Genomic DNA, 21222 nt, shown 5'->3' with positions numbered 1-21222 from the left:
TTCCTTTCTGCTTTCCTTGATATGAAGAAAGGGAGGTAAATGCCATATAAGAGTAATCATGCATACACAACATACAAAAGAAGAAGTCTCTAAGTTGCCAAATGCAATGAAATCACTAAAATGGCTCCTAGGTCTGTAAATGTGCGGTGTACCTTACGAAATGCTAATATAAAAATAAATAAATAAACAGCTATAACTCATGAGTGGTTCTGCATAATAAAGCAGCTCTGAAGTACTTATGACTACTTATATAAAAAAGATTTATCCTAACAAATGCTACCTAATTGCTTTATCAGACTCTAGTTCTGTCATAGTTCAAGCCTAAATCTATACTGTTCTCGTCTTGTATTCTTCCTGGTGCTAGAACTAACATTCATCTGACCCAGCAAATAAGATAATTTGTGGAAGTAAACTGCTCAGAAAACTGAACCAAGGCAAAAAGAGTAAAATTTTTTCTGCAAATGGTGATAGTGTTAGTGCAAGGAAAGCAAGCAAAATCACGACATGAATCCATAATTCAGAATTACCTGTTTTCTGGGGATTATAAAATAACAAAATCCTTCTAGTGCATTTGTGTGTCAATCTTCTTAAAACAGTATAATCACAGAATCATGGAATCACTTTGGTTGCAAAGGACCTCTGAGATCATCAGGTCCAACCATTAACCTAGCACTGCCAAGTCCACCACTAAACCATGTCCTCAAGCACTACGTCTACCTGTCTTTTAAATACCTCCAGGGATGGAGAGTCTCAACCACTTCCCTGGGCAGCCTGTTCCAGTGCCTGACAACCCGTTTGGTGAAGAAATTTTTCCTAATATCCAGTCTAAACCTCTCCTGATACAACTTGAGCCCATTTCCTCTTGTCCTGTCACTTGTTACTTGGGAAAAGAGACTGACACCCACCTCGCTGCAACCTCCTTTCAGGTAGTTGTAGAGAGCACTAAGGTCTCCCCTCAGCCTCCTCTTCTCCAGGCTAAACAACCCCAGTTCCCTAGCTGCTCCTCATAAGACTTGTTCTCTAGATGCTTCACAAGCTTCGTCGCTCTTATTTGGACATGCTCCAGCACCTCAATGTCCTTCATGGACATTTGGGCTCCTGAGGAGCCGAAAACTGAACACAGTATTTGAGGTGCAGCCTCACCAATGCTGTGTACAGGGGGACGATCACTTCCCTAGTCCTGCTGGCCACACTGTTCCTGATACAAGCCAGGATGCTATTGGCCTTCTTGGCCACCTGAGCACACTGCTGGCTCATGTTCAGGCAGCTGTCAACCAACACCCCCAGGTCCTTTTCTGCCAGGCAGCTCTCCAGCCACTCTTCCCCAAGCCTGTAGCATTGCATGAGGTTGTTGTGACCCAAGTGCAGGACCTGACACTTAGCCTTGTTGAACATCATACAGTTGGCCCCGGCCCATCGATCCAGCCTTTCCAGATCCCTCTGTAGAGCCTTCCTACCCTTCAGTAGGTCAACACTCCAACTTGGTGTCATCTGCAAACTTACTGAGGGTGCATTGGATCCCCTCGAATACAGTTGAGGTTCCCAGATTTGAAGGGGTAGCAGGGGCCATAAAAAAAAAAAAAAAAGAAAAAAAGGAAAAGGATCTTGTTTCCTCCATATTTGCTCTTTTCCATATTCAAGTTTTCATGAAACTTCCATGTAGAACATAAAAAGACCAACATGTTAGATAATATTTATGTTCTGTTTATCCTCACAATCTTCATGTGAATAAAGATAAACCTTCTAATTTCCAACAAGTATTGATACCTCACCATATAATGATGCTGCTAACGAAGACTGTTCCTACTATTAGTTTAGTTCCTAACAGCACAATATTAAAGGACAGAGTTAGGACACCTAGGAAGTGGGCTTCCAGTTTGAAAAGGTCATAACATACATCAGCTATGACTCAGTGTAGTTGAGCAACCCATATACAACATCTGATGCATACAGTATATGTCTGTCCTTCACAGAGTCTGTTCACACACTGCTCCCCAGTCTTTCAGACTATGAATCAAAGTCATTGAATATAATACCATTTTGCTAGATCAGTGGTTTTCCAGCTTTTTTGATTTGCAGACTCATAAAATATTTCCAGTGAAGAAGCAGACCTCTGAATAGCAAATTTTAAGCCAGTCAACAGTAAGCTTATTTTTCTTAGTTGCTTTTCACATTTCTCTTGGCTTTTGCTGATTAATCCAGAAAGTAAATATGTAAACCCACTGTGGCTGATGTTGTACAGAAGCTGAAGAAAAATCTCCCCCTAACAAAGATATTGTAAACTCTGCGTTAAGTTCAGCAAGGTGATAAAGACATGTGGAGAGCAGAGAATCAGAAAGTCACAAGGCAGTAACAGCTGTCTGGCTGTGGGTCAGTGCATTCAGCATCAGGACAGTAGCTATTCTGAAGATCCTGTTTTCTTGTCAAAGAATGACCTTCAAGAGGAATTTCAAGCAGATCAATGATGTGGCTTTACAGATATTTATGGGAAATCTTCCCAGCCAGAAGAAGTAACAGGAATATATTAAAATTTGTTTACTTTACATTTACAACATAAATGCACTGTATTACAATGTAATTGTTTTAGCAGTATGTCTTTTAGTAGCAATAAGTGTTCTAGCACTTCTTATTGAATGTTTGGTATTTAAACACTAATTCAATTGCCTTTGCAAATATTTTCTTTCTAGCTGTCAACAGGAAGCTCAGCTCAGTGCACCTTTTGAATTAAATCAGGCAATCCCTGTCATTTCACTTGGTGCTTTCCACAGGATTTCTTGAAGAATTAGGCTTTAGGTAAGGAATTTAACAACTTAGGGACTCTATCTCTTATTAAAAATCTTTCGTTTGGTTTTGGCTAAAAATTCAGTACTTGAGCTTCAGATCGAACTAAATAAAATCACTACATTTTGTTTCTTCTTAATATGTTGAGCATATTCTTTGATAGTATGTTTCAACCACGGCCTTGTCTTGAATATCACAGCTTCTATAACCAGACATTTTGGTGACGTTAATAATCATCAGGGAACATGATGACAAGAGGTTCCGCTAGTGCACATATTGGCAAAAGACAGGCCTTAATACAGGTACTTTGCAGCTGTTCTGTAGTTTCCTTAAGTGCAAGAGCTCCTCCCAGAACGAACCAAGACTCTGTGATTACCTGCCCTGCTGATCCTACTTATCTTTAATGGGACTCAGGAGGTCATAATAGCAACACCTTGATGTTCAGTTTCTTTTCTTTTATGTATGACAGCTTGTCTCTGTATTCATCAACCATACAGTTTAGATTCAGGAGAGAGCAATAGCTTGTGTCTTCCTAAAAGACAACCTTCTTGACTGCAATGAAATCGGGAAAAAATGTCCTCCATTTTTGTCAGTAACTTTTTTCCTAGTTCTTATGCTTAACAGTGAAGCCTAATTTCTCATTTGGATTTCTCTGTTTTCTGTCCAAACACTGCATTTTATTTAACTTTTTTCTCCTAGATGAAAAGCCCTATCTTATCCCACTTTTTCTCATGATAAACGTATCATGAAATGTCTGTTTGTTTATAAGTCCACTGACTTACTTAAGCCTAGATGCAGTGTCTTTTATCAAGAAGTTCTTAACTGAATAGATCTGTGACATAAACAATGGCATAAACCCATAGAAACACATGGGAAGCCAGTGTAATTTTGTAGAGAAATAATATATTCAGTAACTTGTGTTCACTTGTGGTTTGATGTGATATTTTATGTTAGACTTTTTGCTCTGTAATTACCTGAACTGATATGCATGCACTTCCATAGGGTTTTAAATTTATTTTTTCTCTTAGGGCTTCCATTGCAAAGACATTTAAAACAAAAGTTTGATTTTACTTATTTGATTGAAGTCTATAAATTCTCTGTCCTTTTCAGTAGTTTTAATAAACAATCGAATCCATTCAAATTTTTGTTTTGTGCTCTGGGATTTTTCAAACTGTTTAAGAAACTAACAAATGTCTTCTCTGGTATGTCTGAAGATGCATATTATCTTCAGTATTTGCTTGTCATCATAGGGAGAAACGCCTTGGATTTTTTAATTTCCTTATGCGCTTGCTAGAAAGTATTCAAATTAACAAGCCTAGGGAAGCCCATGAATACCTTTACTAGCGTTAACTGGCACAGTGGAGCAAATCACCTAGTTTAATTCAGAATTCAATGCAATTTCATGATGCCTTCATTGCTCTGTGTTTGGGACAATTAATTAATCAGACTCAGCTTAAGTTGTTAGCATGAACCGCCTAAATAGGATTTAAACTGATTATAAATTTTAAAATAGAATGTCATTACCTGGGTGGATCTTGCCAGAATTTTTATGTCTATGTTTGAATTGCTAATGTACAATTAAAGAAAAGAAATAATTAAAGTATTAGAATACTATGCGTTCTGAGAATTATTTATTACTCCTTGAGTAGCCTTGCTGATATAGTTAAAATAATGATAATTTTCCATTAATAAAGGAAGAAAAATCAGAATTTCAGTATCACATTTCCAACATCTCTTTATTCATGAATATACAGCACATATTGAGCTACTTTGAAGAAAAATCATAATGCATTGACAAAATGGAAAAGAAATGGAAAAAATACAAACAGCAAAGGAATGTCATCCATTATGCTATAAGGCCTACTTTTTTGCTAATACATTTGGAAATAATAGTTGCACAAGCATATGTATGATAAGGGTCTCTCAGAATGATATGACCATGTTTTTAACTACCCACGCATACCTCCCAACACACACACACACACACAGAGACACAGAGGGATTGTAAGGGATGGGATGGTAACACCACCCTCTTGTGTTGTATGAAGCAGTGGATCTAATCAAATCCGGTTTAGTAAGTGTAGGTTTTTAAGCTGTGATGTGCATGGAGAATGTGGCAGAATCCTGAGCTAAAAATAGTTTCAGATGAAGCTAAATTAGAAAATGTATCCCAGCGGCACAGGTAGCTGCAAACGGCTGCTCAGTACATAGGGTGAATTCAAGACAAAGCCCTTCCTGAAACACTTGGATGTCAAGCCCTCAGCACCAGCCATTAGCTGTTTTGTTCTACAGATGGACAGTGCTTGTCAATATAGGCATAACCATTCTTGTTCTGCAGCCAGTCAATAGACTTCACACATACACAAATATACAGCTTCCCTTTGTGTCAGCAGCCACATTTTGGAGTGCACAGAGAGAGAGCATCTGATGGCCATGTCTGTATTGGTAAAGCAGAACACCCTTTTCTATATTATTAAATTGTAAGAAGAACCCCTGGTATAGTTTTCTTGCAGGTCAAAGAGCACTTCCCAAGGCTTTGTGAGAGTGTTTCAGTATTTAGCTTACAAATTCCTGATACGTGGTTTGGAGGTGGGCAGGCTGGTTTAGAGGGCAAAAGCAAAGAAACAAGTGCATTCAGTAACATGAACACGGACAGTCCCATCCCAGATGGCCTCAGTGCCAGTTACAGGCACAATTTTTGTTCTAGTTAAGGCCCTCACAACCCAGTGAGGGGCTGTGACTGCACCTGACATGAAAATTTTATTAAAGACATATTTATTCCAGATATATAATGTACAAATAAATCATTGTAGTTTCTCCTCAATTTTCATGTTCATACGGCTTTCCTCCTTCAGAACTTTTGACAACTTCACAGAAAAAATCTATTTTTAAGCACAGGTGGTGTGATTGCCAAAGTTTTTATTATATTTCTGGAAACAATTTGCTGGTAGATCTTTCCTTACAACCGAATTTAAAAAAAAAAAAAAAAGAGATTGATGGATAGAAAGAATCTCCTCCCCAAAATGTCTTTCCATTCATTCTCTGAAATCAACTAACTACTTCACATGTGTATGCAGTCCTTCAAGTGAAGCTCACAGAAGCAGAACTTTTAAGTGCAAGCCATTTCCTTAACTGCCTTGACCAGAGGTGTGACACTGGCATCATTAAGGAGACACAAGTTATCCTGCACCATTTGCAAATACTACTACATATTTACATTTAAAAAACCAAACAAACAACCCTCCTTTCCCCAAAGGTTATATACAGGCCAAATGCTAGGAGAACTAGCATTCTGTCTCATATTTTAAAGGCACTAATGTTGTACAGTTAAATGATTCACTCCATGAACCAGTATAAAGCTGAGTTCTTCCTTGTGGAAAACATTTCAATGTTTTATTGTTGTTGGATGCTCTACTAAAAATATAGCCGATAAAAACAATACCACAAAAACAATACCATATTGATACATTGAACTAAAGCCATCTCCACTTGGAACTTATTTAATTAAAATAATCCTCTTGCATCCCAAGATTTTAATATCCAAATCACTTATGGTTTGTATATTAAAAGGATGAAGGAGATTTGCTTATTGGTTAATATTGCTGCTTATTTGCATTTTGCCATGTTATTTCTTTTTGCTTTTGTTTTCCCTCTCCTCTACCGGTTAAGTATAGAAACATTCAATAAAAGTCTACATGTGAACTGGTGTTTACATTTCAGTTTTGCAGAGAAGGACTTAATGTAGATAGATGTATTCTTCTGTCTTTGGCAAATAGCAGAGACAAGATATTAAACTGTGCAGACCATGTATATTCCAAATATACTTGGCCTATGTACACAAAACAGTGTCGTCAGAAAGATTTCATTTTGTGTCCTAACACTGCTTTTAATTCCAATCTAAGATCTCTATTACAAAATTTAACCTTATAGAATCATAGATCATTGTGATTGTGATTTTAGAAACTTATTTCCAACTAATAATTAAGAGTCAATATGTAAATACTAATTCTAAGGAATGTGTTGCCAGCAGATAATATGGAAGCAATAGTAATCCAAAGGTCTCGAAACAAAAAGGAAAAGCTTTTTAAAGTCAGAAGGCCTTTTGTTTTGTTTTAATAATAATAATAATAATAATAATAATAATAATAATAATAATAATAATAATAATAATAAATCTGTGTTCATTCATTCAAGGCCTCCTGTGTTTTAGCCATTATTAATTTGCTCTGAGATACAAAGATGAAGTGATTTGATTATGAAACAAGCATTTTAGGTCTTGTAATAGTGCTGGTTTTCTATTTCAAGTAAATCTTTCATTTCTAATGCATTCTTGCTTTTCCTCATCGATTTACATAGCACAGAAGGATAGTTTCCTGATGTTACATTGGCAATAAATAATATATTTGGGCATCATTATTTTCATCAATACTACAATAAAACATGAATGACACAATGATGAAATCAAGTAAAGCTAAGAAGTAATGACCAGGAAAAAAAAGAAATCGGAGTCTCAAGTACACAGTGTTAAATACCTCTCTTCTAGTAGATAATGAGAATTGTCATTGACCTTATTCAAGTCACTTCTCACATTTCAGGTACTTCCTCATTTAACAAGTTGGGTCAATTCACAAGATTTAGTATTGACTAAGATATCTGTTGTTGCAAATGAACGATCTCTTCACTGCTAAAGCTGACAATAGAACTGCTTGTATTTCTCCAATTTCAGGCTTAGGACCCTTCAGTTACCATTTTTGACTACATTTACAACACTGAATTGTGGTATCTGTTTAAAACATTAATTTCATTTGAAAATGCACCTGTCCTTTACCGCGATTCTTGAACTGCTAAAATATTTAAATAAATATTTAGTTTAAGACATGAAAAACTGGTAAAGCACAAGTATGGCCTTCATATCATCAACTTATTTTCTTTTTTTTTCATAGTGTGACAGAAATCCTCTTAAGTGAACAAAAAACCAAAACAAGTTAACACTGAAGCAACATTTACTGACTTGAATTATGGAAAGGTGAATTAAAAACCTGCTGGAAAAGTGTAAATTTGTATCCTTTTCCTACATTTTCCAGTTGCCCACCACAATCATTGGTCAAATAGGGACAAATGTATTTGGAGACAAAGGCAAATGCATAGATGCCCACCCTGTCCATAGTCCTAGAGTCTTGCAGTTCAATGTTTTTAACATTTGCATAATAGCATCCAAGATGAATAATCTTACCAATCAAATAATACAGAATTGTGTGTATTTTTTTGTTTGAAAAACAAAGATTGTGCAAAAGACAGAATAAAAAATACTTTAACTGCAATCCAGTATTTTCCAGAAAGCATCACTGAATAATTTTTCTGTGCTTTAAGAAAAGTCATAATTGTTGCGAGTCCTTCCTAGCATGGATGGTAATGCCATAGTGAGAATGGGCAAATGAGTCAGATTTGATGCCTGACTATAAAGGCAAATGTTAAGCACATCTTGATGCAAAATTCAGTCCTTGAGTGGCTCACCTTCTGGCTGTTTTTAGCAGCTAACTTAAAAGCAATTCTGAGCTCCTAAAGTTAGAAGCTAATGTTCCTCATTTGGTCAATAGAAGGAAAAAAAAAAAAAAAAAAAAAAGATGATGATGTGTCCAGAGAATGAGCCTAATAATAAAGGCAGGTGCTTAAATTTAGAGTGTAAAGTCTCCCTGCCATTTTACAATTTCTGTTGTTGAGTTTAAATTAGTTTTTTGAGTCTAGTCATCTACATAGCTACAAGAACAAACTCTGCTGACAGTTTAAAAAACCATAGGCAATCTGAAGTATATATTCAAAAGAATTTATTCTTAAGGAAGAGGGGTTATTTCAGAAACCTTTCACTTAATTCTTCCGTCACCTATTCTTGTTAACCTATTTGTTCCACAAATATTTTAATGTTATTTTTTCTAGTACTTCAGAACATATAACCTTGGCCTTACAATTACAAGGTAATACTATCTGCCTTCAGCTGCAGTAGTAAGAAATGCAAGACAAGATGCATGTTCTGTTTATTTTTTAAACCAGTTATCTTTACTACTCTTATTTTCATAGGTATTTTGCTATTTCAACACAGGCAGTACGGATATTTTCTATTACACAGAACATGGTGTCATTTCTTTAAGAACAATTGAGGAAGGAAATATACGAGAGACCAGAAGGTCTGAATGAATTAGATTTTTACTTTAGGAATCTGATATTTTGGGCAGTACTATGTAGTAAAATGGCCTGATGTTATTAAATCTGAAGTTCCATTGGACTGAAATTATAATATCATGCACTCACAAATGGGAAAAATCTGAAGTATCTTCAATGAACAAAAAAAAAGTCTCTGGAACATTTTAATATTTAAATCAAAATTTCCTTTCTAGGTGATTATGAAAATGAACTAAAAAGGAAATTGGTGTGCTGAGTATTTTAGGTTCTGCTTTTATTTTTGTTCCTTTTGTTAAGGGAAACAAAGAATTTTGAGAAAAATAGTGCTGTTATTGCCTCACTTGTTTAAAAATGCGATGAAAACATTTTTATTAGACTAAAGTCATTACTGATTCACTGTTACTTATTATTTATGTGGGTAGGAATATTTTATATAAATAAGTTTGAAAGACTCATTTGATTGTCAGTGTAGAGCTAAATAATGTAAAGTTAGTGTATTACTGTTCTGCAACAGTCAGATGACAGTTTTCTGTAAGCAGTTTATCCAGCTGGTGGATAAACCATGGCTCAGATACCCTTAAACTGCACCTGTGTGGTGAAACACCTCACTGTCTTGCTGAACCTCTTGGCAGCCTGTCCAAGTTAGACTTCAGTATTCACCGTCCCACCGTGTAATCTGATGGGTGGTTTTTGATTCAAACTACAGGTGCAGAACCTAGGATAGGAAACGGTGCCTCCTCTCCCTTGTTCTGGATGAATGTGTGTCCTGGTTTCAGCTGGGACAGAGTTAATTTTTTTCCTAGTAGCTGGCATAGTGCTGTGTTTTGGTTTAGGATGAGAAGAATGTTAATAACACACTGATGGTTTAGTTGTTGCTAAGTAGTGCTTACACCAGTCAAGGACTTTTTCAGCTTCCCATGCTTTGCCAGGTGCACGAGAAGCTGGGAGGGGGCACAGCCAAGACAGCTGATCCAAACTGGCCAAAGGGCTATTCCACACCATATGATGTCATGCTCAGTATATAAACTGGGGGGAGTTGGCTAGGGAGCAATGATCACTGCTTGGGGACTGGCTGGGTGTTGGTCAGTGAGTGGTGAGCGGTTGCATTACTTGTTTATCCTGGGTTTTTGTTCTTTGGTTGTTGTTGTTTTCCTTTTCACTATTATTATTTTATTTTAATTATTAAACTGTTCTTATCTCAACCTGTGAGTTTTCTCACTTTTACCCTTTCTATTCTCTTCCCCTGTCCCACCAGGAGGGGGAGGGTTAGTGAGTAGCTGTGTGGAGTTTAGCTGCCTGCCGGATTAAACCACAACAATGGGAGATGAGGAGTGAGGAGGGCACCTGCCTTGGGTTACGCACATATCAAAGACAAAGTTGTTCTAAACCAATTCCCTTTCAAGAAGATTATAATAGGCAGCATTAAATAAATGAGGGTCTGCTTTTATGTAGAAACAGGACAGATGTTTTGTTGTGACTTGGAGGTTGGTTCTCTGCTTTTCTTGTAGCCCAGTGAATATGATTTTGCTATTACTTCTGAAAGTCCCCAGGCTTTGTATCAACCTAATAATGAAGGACTTGGCTCAGGACTTGCCAGAACAGGTCTTGGTCTTAGCTGATTTTAGATTGTTTTAACTCCAATGCTAATTTGCTTAGGTGACAATAGTCTAAATTTGTTTTAGCTTTAGTTTAGCTTTGTGCCACTTCATGGTTGTACTTACCTGTTGTAGGTAATAGATCACAAAAATAACACAGTTATTCAGTGTGGATTTAACTGTCTATGACCCTTGAATAAAAGTGTGGTGTGGAAGAGTACAGACACATGACAGCAGAAGACCCAGATTGTAGACTATGAATCAGAAAGGTCAGTTACTGCTTGTTAAAGGAAGGCAATCTTGTGAGTCAGGCAAAACTGATTTTAAAGATAATAGAACAGAAAACTTAGTATAATGTGGAATTTGAAATCAGTGAAGAAAGCACATCCAAGCAGAGCATTAGAAAATGTATGGAAATAACCCAAGCAACCCTAAGATTGAGGAGGAAGAAACTCCCACCGCCAACCTCATATAGCTCTTGGCAAAGAGCACAGGATGCCAGTGACCAGGGGTAAGCTGTCAGCCACCCCACGCAGTGCTCAAGGAGGATGTTCCCACTCAGCTTGCTACTCAGGTGGGCACTGGAAGTGTGAACTTAACCCCAGAGAAAAGGGAAGACACTAGAGAATTTGTGTGTAACAATTTTAATGGTATTACTACTGAGACCTTTCAGCATCAATTAGATAAGTTTGACTATGAGTATCTTTATAATTGGATAGATAATACTAATAGCCTATTGTATATTTGTAGTAACATATTCTTAGCTCTTTGCTTAGAATGCGTTCATGTTTTGACCATTAAAAGATTGTGAATGAAGCATTATGTTAAACCCATACAAACTAATTCTGTATTTAAAAAGTCTTGGATGTGACTGTTCGAGCTCATAAAAGTCAAACCAGTGCTGAGTCTCTAACTGCCTCTGCCTAGGACCACTCCACCTAACTCTCTTAAAGACAAACTTGTTGTAAAAACAACTTTTCCTGAGCAGTGTGGACACAAACCAATCAGTGCAACAGCTTTGTGGCCAGGGATTGGCATTTGTTCCCATTTTGTTATTGGCTCTGTCAGTAGAGATTTGTTACCTGTTGTCTATATCTCTCCAAAAACATGTGGGTAACGTTGCATTAGGTTACTAGCATACCCCCCTAAGACCTACCTCATGCTCTCTGTTTAGCTTATCAGAATGTTAATGTCTCAGATAAAGAAAAACTGATCATATGAAGGACCTCATAGCCGAGGTCTGGTTTTGGTTACATAAAACAACTACATTTGAATATAATTGCTACTGCAACAAATATTGTCATTTCAAATAGAATATGCAGGGTATTTTCAGGGAGTTTTATGTTTCAATGGGTTAAAATTTAATATCTTATTGGAATTTTCTGTTGGAATGGTTTTGTGTGTGTAGAATTTAAATTTTGGCTTTTTAAGAAAAACAACAGTTTCACTGGCATTGATTTGTTCTTCTTGGATCAACTGGCACAGTTATAAGAATAGCTTTAAAATAAGATATCAGAGAAGAGGACTGTGACATACCTACATAATGCCTGATTGCAAAATAAATGCCAAAACAATTATTTAAATAATGGAAAATAAGGATGGAAAGTACATATTATGGTCCTCAAATCTGTACCCCTGGCACAAGTGGTATTGAACTACCCTTAGGGTAAATAAAAATAATAATTGAAAGATAAAGATATATATATATATATAAAAATAGAAAATGAAATACTAAAATAAAACAGCAAAATTACTAAAGTTTTGAAAGAAAAGGCTCTGAAATTTTACTCCATTAGTTTACTTTTTTCCATTTTCTAATTTCACAAACTACACTTAATAATTGATTAATTACAGTACTAATTAATGTGTAAAACTTCTGGGTACTAGAGTGGTGACAAATGGAATAAGTCTATTTTCATAACTATTAGGTAAACATGAGAAAGACATGAAATCAGAGAATTGGTGAAATATTTTGAACTGTAATGGAATGAGGCAAAGATATTACTGAAGTAAAGGCATGTGATTGCTGTCATAGACTACTATAACTGAAGGCAGACAGGGCATAATTTGAGCATGTTGAATGGTTGTAACTTCGTGTAATACAGGAGCATTTACAGTACCTAATGTCACTGCTCCTGAGCATGAATGCTCAAAAACAAGGACAATGAAGTTCACATATCCAAGCAATAACAAATTTGAAGTCTGTTTTAACAAGGTTTTCATTCTTTTCCGTGTCCTCTGAGGACTGTTGTTCTGGTTTAGGTTAGCATTTTATTATGCTATGTGTTTAACTGTGTTATTAAATTAACTAGCTGATCTTGTTTATTTAGGTTGATGTTTTATTTGGTTTTGGATTCAGTATTGCGTTCTGCAGAAGAAACCCCAATTGTAATTTCAAAGTGAATTTGCCTCTTCTTCTTAAAAGTAGTTCTTTACACTATATTTAATCTATAACAATTATATTTCTTACTGAAGTCAGACATTCTTCTAATGAGTTATTTATCATGGTCTACAGCTGTGGTTACCAAAGCAGTTGCCTCCCTAGTCAAGTGGAAAACCAAACTAAAATTGCATAGTTCACATTTGAGATTCACATTCTTTTAACATAGTTCCTATTAGCAATTCAGAAACTTTATTTTCTTCCCACCATTAATCAGTGTTCCATTGTTCAGCTATTTTAGAGACAATTAAGGACAAAAAACTTAAAGCTACATCAATAACACTACTTGTACTTCCACTGCTGGTGCATTAAAGTAGATATCCTAATGGGTTACCATTCTATAATAGTTGTAATCTTGATTTTCCCTGAGAAATCATATGTAATAATAGTATCATTGCAGTTTTTTTCCAATGTAAGAGGCAACCAATGACATATAGGATTAAAGAGAAGGTAAGAAGCATTAGAACTGGCTGACATAGCACATCCACTCACTCATCAAGTCACAGTCATAACTTTGATCACATTGGATTGGAGCTCCGCTCTCTTAAAATGCCAGAATACTTCCACTCCATAAAGCATTCCTAACTCTTTCTTCAGCAGAGTGTATACTTTTTCCCTTAAAATGGGAGCCCTGAAATTCAGCTTTTACTGAGTCTATTTTTAAAGAGGATCATGGTTTAAGAGAATTCACATGGAAGGAAATTCCCTGAAGTACACAAAGGATGTGAAGGTTCTTTAACCATGTAGTGTGCATCCAAAGACATCTATTATATTTGCAACAAGACTGTTACTTCTATCTTTCCTATGGACCTTTAAAAATTAAGTTTGTTTTATCTAGTTATTTTCACTATTATGATAAGCCTAAGATAAAGATTTAGAGTCTAGCTGGCACCACTATGTAAGTTAGACAGAATTTTATAAATGTGCATACTAGCAGATAAAAAAACCCAACCAAATTAATTTACAGAGTATTTTGGTTTGGTAACAATAAAACCAATCATGATTGTTGAAGATCTTGTGGTTTTTGCTTTCTGAGAACATCACTGGCTGAAAAAAATCCCTTTTTAATTGCTACAGCAAACTCTGGAGAGGGACATATAGTAACATGTTTGTGCAACCAAATTATAAATCAAGTACCTTATGTGGAAGTCTGATCTCTGTGGAAGAATTTAGAAACATAAGTATAAATTTTTCAGAAAATATAAAGTATATTGGAGCCGCCTTTTGTTCAACCCACTATTGTCTGGACAAAATAATATAGGAGTAATTCTACCTGATAGCTGACACCAGAACAGGTTTTGCAAGGTGCGAACAACCTTATACTTCATTGAAGATGACAGAAATGGAAAATTTGGAAGAGTTCTAAGAGAACAACAACAAAAATTGTAGTCTTTTCTTCCTCACTTTTTCAAAAGATAATGCTGAATATAGGAGGAAGAAGAACAAGTGGATGATATAAAATAGAAAAAAGATAAATAGTTTTATTCATTTTGAATAGTACAAATAACTGTTATGGAGTTTTTTCTGTTTAAGCTTATTCAGGTTAACATCTTACCGTCGCTCTCTAGGAAGTAACACTTTTCAGTAGTTACAGTTTTGTCTGATAGTGATAACACATTGTCAAGGAATCCCTCTTAGCTTTTACTGAGTTTGTAGCCATGATTTTTTTTAGTATAGTCTTACTTGGTCTTCTACTAGAGGGGAAGGAGAAAAACAAACAAACTTGTTCAGCTTTGGTTGGACTGTACTTTTAGGAGGTTAGAAATGGTAATTGCATACTTGCTTCTTTTCCTTACAATTATAACTGCTACGTTATGGAATAATAATGCCCCCACCCCCAAAAAAAAAATTAAGGCTTGTTAATTTCTGTATGCCAAGTTACATTTTCATAGTCATGATATCTTGCTGCCCACATGGAAGACTTGTCTCAACAGGTACAGTACTTGACAAATCAGATATGAACTACTAACTCTGTTCCACTTCAAGCTACTATATTTATGTCTTTGCATCAAGGTTGCAGACAAAGAAAAAGAAGGAAAATATCAGTTGTTCCAGACATTCCTGATTTTGTTATCACTTACAAGATAATTTCTTTTCTATTTTTTAACTTAAATGTATTTTGCTTTTTAAGAAGCTTTTTATACAAGACTCCAATTAAATTTAAAATAATTAACTTCCAGGGCACTAAGCTTCCATTTAAAACAATCCATATACAGAAGATCTTCTGCAGCATAAGTAGGCTTAAGATCTGAATTCTTCAGGAAAAAAAAGTGAATAATAAACAGATTTACAGTATGTCATCAGTATGTCATCAGTTTACTTTATCCCAGTATTGATTTCAGTCTATTAAACTGTTCCTCAGCATTAAGCCTACCTTATTTCTAAAGCATGCTGGTAACGATAGACAGCTTTACCTGTATTATTTTTTTACTTTACAGACATGAGCATTTTCTGAGATGCTTTTGCTGCCTGATTCTTCAAACAGAAGATGTGGATGTGGAACTCCAGAAGAACCAGAAGAAATGGTATGGAAGTTGCACCTGATGCATTTAGGCTCTCAGTTAGGATATAGTAGCTCATTTCCATCATTGAATAAAATTCCGTCTAATGTCTTGCAAATAATTTGGCTAAATTCACAGATATCAGTCTTTGCACCCTGACCAAAACATTGGCTGTGGTGAATATTTCAAAGTGTAGGGTTACAAAATGCTACCAAATACATGACATTTTTCTCTTTATTAGTGTTTTTTGTGATTTTTTTTAATAATCTCAGAAAATTTGCAGTTTTTTCCCATTGATATTCCCTAGTTAAAGAATGAATGGATTAAAAAAATCTCAAACTTTCTTGCAAATTGGGAAAACACTTTTACCAGGAAAAAAGAGTGATCAAGCTTCTGAGAATTTCACGGTAAGATATAAGTAGTATACAAACTATGGGTTTTTTTCCTGCTATTAATGATGTAAATTATACACTGGGTTTTTTTTCTTTTGGTTTTTTCCTCCCTTCGTTTCCTCTAGGTGTGAATCACTCAGAAGAAAAAACAAAAAAGCCTTTTAAAGTTTTAGGGAGATGCACGCATAGGGAAAAAAGGTAATAAAGTCATTGTAGAAAATACAAAGTCTTATGCTTCCTAGTCGATTTGGTCAAATATCCTTTAGTTAACCCAAAATAGCCCCCCTAAAAACACAAAACTTTGTAGTTCAAGGAGCTCATTTTGTATCATGTTATTTCAACAGATTTTTTTTGTTTGTTTGAATGAAAACCTGTAATTTTTCTTAAGATTTTCTTGGTCAGAGAGAGAGAATGAATACTCAGTTTATTCATAAAAAGTTCAATCTGATTTTTATCTGAGGTATCTTTTTCTGAGTCAGAAAAAGAAAAAGGGGAGATGGGGAAGATGGGAGGAGAAGGGAGGAAATTGGAGAGGGAAAGAGCAGAAGAGAGAGGAGGAGAGGAAAAAAATATGTGTATAAATCATGGCAGAAACAGATGCATTCAAACCTGGCAAAGACATAGCTAAGCACCATGAATGTTCCTGCTTGAACACTTCCTGTGAACATGATCTATTTTTTGCAACTTCTGTGACTGGTTCCAGTGAGCAGATTTAGTAAAGGCAGTATCATACTTTTCCTCTTGCTGCTCTAGACCTTTACAGCCTGATGCTTGGTGCCAGCTGTCTGAGAAGGGTGGGCAGTGTTCCCTCCTGTGCCAAAAAGTGCTCCACAGAAAGCAAATCGCCTCCCTGCACTAGTCTTCACTACATAATGAAAAATTATGGCAACAGTAACAATTTTCTCCAAAAAGACATTTATAAACTCCAGACAGAGGCAAATGACCTCTCCTAACATTAACACCAAGATGACTCTATCATCATAAACAGTCACTCCTGCTATGTACAGGTAATGGTAAGCTGCTGCAGACAAATACCAGCTTGGTTTACCCAGTTTGCCCAGGAAAAGAAACCAGGGATATGCTTTTGATTGCCTAGGCCCCACTTGACAAATTCAAAAGGGGACCAGCAGTTTCCAACTGCCTGTTTGCCTGACATACTCAAATTGATCAACAGTTCAAGGGTAGTGCTGAAAAAGTCTTTCACTATCTTTACTGAGACAGACATGGTTTTGATATAAATAATGCTATTCCCAAGAAACTCTTCAATACTTATAGGACAGAAGGCGAGCAGGAAGCTGCAGAAGATAAAGGCAGTATTCTTTAAATGAAACAATCCTTAAAGTTGTGTACTCCTAGACCAGTTTGCCTTTGTCATGCACATGTTTCTATTTCATGACTTGTTGCTTGAGTAAATTGGACAATAACCATGGAAAGTTATGGAATCACTATTATATGTCACTGATGATTCAGATCAGCACTGTATATTTAATAGTAACATGAAAAGAGTAGTGTGAAGCATTAATTGATAACGATAATTAAGAAATATAGATTTCTTCAATTAAATAGAATAAGTAACCAAGAAAACCTCTGCAGTCCAGAGATATAATTAACCTTGTTTTGAGAGACAGTGTCTGCTTCAGTAGATTTTCCCTTTTGACCTGACTCTGTCTCAATTGCGAAACTATTTTGGTCTCCCCTGTTAATATAAAAGAAACATTTGAAAGTCTTAATCATTTCAGGTAACATTGATTTCAGGTATTCATGCTGCTAACTGTTCATAGCAAACTAGTCACAACTATCAGAAACAAACGAAAAAGAAGTGCCAAAAGAACAAAGAATATGAGAAGATGAAAGAAGCATCAATTTAAGTACTGTATAGAGATCATATTGTAATGCGTGTTACCATAACTTGCTGAGAACATGCTAGGACCAAGACTGTGGCCAGCTGTCATTAAGCTGGAGCATATCACCAGACTAACAAGAGGGAAAATCCAGTGCTGGACTAGGCATAGGATCAACATCTGTGAAATCTGTCAGAAAAACACAGTATGGAATTGAAGTTAATTTAATACTGAATGATTTGGTGTCAGGTTGTAGTGACAGTGAAGACAATATCAATCTTACAATTTGGTAGCACAAAGTATTTTAAGTGCCTTTGAATGGCACAATCATCATGTTGCTTCTTAGTATTTCTGGGACAGCAACAGGATTCTGAATTCACCTCTTTGGTTCTAACAGTGAAATTAGACTTTTGGTGAACAACAACAACAGCTTAAAAAGTCTCCTTGACATTCAATACACCCTCCAAAACATTTCCAAAAATACTCTGGATTGTAATATATTGCACATCTGTGACAAAAGAGCTGGTTATTAATTTTACTTTATAGGATGAATAACCCCATGTAGTAATACCTTGAACCACAGGGTTTGGGTTTTTTTTTGTTTGTGTGTGGTTTTAGAGAGGTAGAGGAGTGGAAATCATGTTTATTGTTTAACTATGCCTGAATTTCATTTAAGGTTTCTTTAAATTCTCCTGTTTTTACTAATTTGGTTACTACGCAGTAGTTCTGTTGACCTTTTATATTTGCTAGTGAAGAAGACAAGTTTTACACCCCCTCTCCTTTTTATTTCCCCAGGAATTTAGAAAGCTGAAAAAGATCTGTACACAAATTCAGTTAAATGTACTCTGGTGTGAAAAGTGCTCTATTTTCATAGACACCTGGTGAACCGAGTAAGGACAAAGCTAATTTTTTCTTCATTTCAGAGAATGATTTTAGATAATATCCTTTGCTTGTTTTCTGAAAGTACAACTGAAAAAAAAGCTTCAAACAAGCACAGTAAGAGTTTGCTCTTTTATGGAATACCTTGTATGTATTAGATTTGGTAACAGATTTTTTTTTTCCTTCCTCTCTAGCTTAATACTTACACAGGAGAGAAAATAAAGAAGTGCCATGTTGAAATGCCATGATCCACAGTCTCTAAGTTACTGATCTGTGTAGCTTCCTCAAGTAGCAGAACAAGTCCCTCAAAAAACAACAAACTGAAAGGATTAGTCACGCAATCCAATTTTTTTGTACACTAATCTTTGGACTGAAGACATCCCAAAATATTCCTTAATATTAAAAAAATAACAAGACAGAAAATAGGAGACAGTCTTAAGAAATTAATGCAAAAAATAAGAATATGTAGGCTCATCTAGTGAAATAGCTTTCTGCTGTGTAGTGAATACATCTTGTTTCTGGGCATCAATGTATTACTTGAGTGTGTGTGGGGGGTGTGTGTTTGTGTGTAAATCAGTCTCTCATTTGGTTTTTGGTGTTTAAAAAACACTTTTTCCAGGTAATGAAATATTCCTAACAACATGCATGTGTCAATACCTTGTTATGATTCCTCTAATGGTTTGATTTATAATTGAATTTTATTTGATATACCCAGTGGTTCAAATCACTGATATTTACATACAGCATTGACTTTTTTCAATGTATTATGTAATTATATGTAAACATAAATTGAATTTACTTCACTTCTTTTATTGCTTTAAAATTAAGCTGTTGCTAAAGAAAATAAATTTTGTCCTTTATATAAAGAACTGGATTTATAAATAACTAATTACAATTCTAATAGTTATAACAGACCAAGTTATTGATGAGACAGAACAGTAACTTTAACTTTGTGTTTTCAGGAAGTTGAACAGAAACTTTTTGGAAGAAAGTGATGTTATTAATTAATTTGTGAAATCCACTTGTGTCTTTCAATACCTGTCACTGTCTGGCTGTGGTGCAACACACAGGTAGATGGAAAAATATTGTTTGAAAGAGAGAAGCCCACTAGGTAGTATTTAAATACCCAGGGTACTCCACTACAGGTGGAAGAATTAATTGCTACAGACCCTTTTCCACAGCAGTCACTTAAAATTTAAAGCATTGCTATTACTTGTTTTTTCTTTATTAAAACTCTCCTCACTCACAAATTTATGTTCTTCATGGCCAATTTTTCCCTCATGTACTTCCAGTTCAGGCTTTGAACTGTAAATGGAGAGTAATTTGGGAACAATCGGAACTGGGCAAAGCAAACATGGAGATGTTGTGGGGATGAGTTGACATGTAATGTGACTGTACATACTACAGCGTACTCAGCTTCTACTGTAGTTCCCTTCCCCTCCATCTATGAACATCTCTTTTGTAGGATCTTGAGTACCTATGAAAGCCAAGAGTAAAATAGAATTAAATTTCTTGTCTCAGGAGATGAAAGTGCAAGATAATAACAGTTCAGTAGCCTGTCATCCTGATTGTCTCTCTCTTTCAGAATTATTTCAGTAATTTCATTCATTAATTTTGCAAATAAAAATTCCATAAGCACAATGATACTGAAGGAATTCCAGGTGTTGTTTAATATGCATATTCAGTTCACCACTGGCTGAATCTTACCCCATGTTCTTCAAATTCAGAGGGGTCAGGATGTTCAGATGTGTTTTACTCCCATTAAAACAATCAGCAGGAAATTCTAAACTCCTGGTTAAAGAATTTTTCTCATTGACTATTAATATAATAATGTTACATTTTTTTTTTTTCCTTTTATTTGACATGAGGGGAAGCGTGACCTGACTTTCCCTGTCAAGGAAAAGAAATAGAAATTTAAAAAAAAGAAAGAGAAAAAAAAGCTCCTCTTAGCTTCCCTTAGAGGCTACCCCAGCCTTATTTTTACTGTCATCAGCAATTTTCCCCAAAGACTTTTTAGAAAAGTAGTAAAAGGTAGTCTTAGCTGCTTCTGTCACATTTATGACTTCACTTGTTATTTGATTTCTTTTTTAACCTTCTGCATTATGGCTTTTGTTTCAGCTTCTGACAAAGGAGAGGGAGAAAGAAGAGATAAGGTTGGCTTGCAAGTCTGAGTATTGTGAGGCTTGAATTCAATGCATAAGGGTGTCTCTAAGAGTATATCTAGGTTGATTAATGTTTTTCTGTCTGTAGTATGCTGAAAGAACTCAGCAGGAAATTACGTAAAACTGGTGATTTTTCACTCTGAGTTTTCAGATGGGAACTGAAGCACAAAATAAAATTGGAAATGTTAATTCGTCTGACCCTAGCAAAAACATAGAAATCTAAATAAGGATTACAAATAGAAACCACAAAGTTTCACTACATATATATATATATGTGTGTGTGTATCTATATATATAAATGTATTTTAGGTGATAACATGAAAGAATGTTGAAATGTGATTTGTTTCTCTTTGCTAGGACTTTGATAGCAAAATTTCTCGTTCTAGTCTTCATATAGATACCCATTCAGCAAATCATTTATGCACATTAAAACTTGCCTTCTTATGGAGAAGAC

The 21222-nt window shown here is 35.5% G+C and overlaps 1 long non-coding RNA gene across 2 annotated transcripts; it reads left to right on the top strand.

The window, feature by feature from the left end:
- Window positions 1-10026: 10026 nt before the first annotated feature.
- On the top strand, window positions 10027-19338 carry LOC148055787 (uncharacterized). Of its 2 annotated transcripts, XR_015705040.1 has the most exons (5): window positions 10027-10051; window positions 15432-15518; window positions 15802-15901; window positions 16012-16084; window positions 18801-19338. It is a non-coding gene; the product is annotated as an uncharacterized LOC148055787 (long non-coding RNA). The 2 variants fall into 2 exon arrangements; XR_015705042.1 differs by lacking the exon at window positions 16012-16084.
- Window positions 19339-21222: the final 1884 nt, after the last annotated feature.

This window comes from Nipponia nippon, unplaced genomic scaffold (genome assembly GCF_047370975.1).
Source record: "Nipponia nippon isolate SJK-2023a ecotype South Korea unplaced genomic scaffold, ASM4737097v1 scaffold_2, whole genome shotgun sequence".
Taxonomy (NCBI): domain Eukaryota; kingdom Metazoa; phylum Chordata; class Aves; order Pelecaniformes; family Threskiornithidae; genus Nipponia; species Nipponia nippon.
Note: the sequence above shows the minus strand (reverse complement) of the source record. Positions and strands in the feature narration are given on the sequence as shown.